Source organism: Arachis duranensis, chromosome 7 (assembly GCF_000817695.3).
Source record: "Arachis duranensis cultivar V14167 chromosome 7, aradu.V14167.gnm2.J7QH, whole genome shotgun sequence".
NCBI classification, from domain to species: domain Eukaryota; kingdom Viridiplantae; phylum Streptophyta; class Magnoliopsida; order Fabales; family Fabaceae; genus Arachis; species Arachis duranensis.
Window position 1 is genome coordinate 49,158,373 of NC_029778.3, and position 1,320 is coordinate 49,159,692.

Here is a 1,320-nt window from a genome sequence, read left to right on the forward strand (position 1 = left end):
TGATCCATGCATTGGCATAGAACTCTTGAACCATTAAGATTCCGACTTGTTGCATGGGGTTGGTTAGGACTTCCCAACCTCTTCTTCGGATCTCATGTCGGATCTCCGGATACTCATTTTTCTTGAGCTTGAAAGGGACCTCAGGGATCACCTTCTTCTTTGCCACAACATCATAGAAGTTGTCTTGATGGCTCTTGGAGATGAATCTTTCCATCTCCCATGACTCGGGGGTGGAAGCTTTTGCTTTTCTAGAGGATTCTCCGGCCTTAGGTGCCATTGATGGTAGTGGAAAACAAAAAAGATTGTGCTTTGACCACACCAAACCTAAAATATTGCTCGTCCTCGAGCAAGAGAAGAAAGAAGAGAAGAAGAAGAAGAAAAGAATATGGTAGAGAGGGAAAGATGTAGGTTCGGCCAAGGTAAAGAAGAGGGGGTTGTGTTGTGTGAAAATGAAGTAGAATGGAAGGGTATATATAGGGAGAGGGGGGTGTATGTTCGGCCATTTAGGGTGGGAATGGGTGGGAAAATGGTTTTGAATTTTTGAAGGTAGGTGGGGTTTATGGGGAAGAGTGGATGGATGTGAGTGGTGAAGGGGGTGATTGGGAAGAGGGATATATTGAGGTGATTGGTGAAGAGTGTTGGGAAGTGTGACATGGGGAATACTCATCACAAAATAGGATTAGGAGGTAAGGTGGGAATATGTTAGGTGGGGATCCTGTGGGGTCCACAGATCCTGAGGAGATCCTGTGGGGTGCACAGATCCTGAGGTGTCAAGGAATTCCATCCTTGCACCAAATAGGCATGTAAAATGCCTTTGCACACCATTCTGGCGTTTAAACGCCGTGTGGTGCACATTCTGGGCGTTCAACGCCCATGTAAAGCATGTTTCTGGCGTTGAACGCCAGTTTCATGCTTGTTACTGGCGTTCAGCGCCAGCTTTTCTTCTCTAGGCACATTCCTGGCGTTCAGCGCCAGAATGTTGCTTGTTTCTGGCATTCAGTGCCAGATTCATGCTCTGTTCTGGCGTTGAACGCCAGCCAGATGCATCTTACTGGCGTTGAACGCCAGCATGTGCTTCCTCCAGGGTGCAAATTTTTTCTGCTGTTTTTGCTTCTGTTTTTAATTTTTATTATTTTTTTCGTGACTCCACATGATCATGTACCTAATAAAACACAAAATAATAATAAAATAAAATAAAATAAAAATTAGATAAATAAAATTGGGTTGCCTCGCAACAAGTGCTTCTTTAATGTCAATAGCTTGACAGTGGCTCTCATGGAGCCACAAAGGTGATCAGGTCAATGTTGTATAGTCCCAACA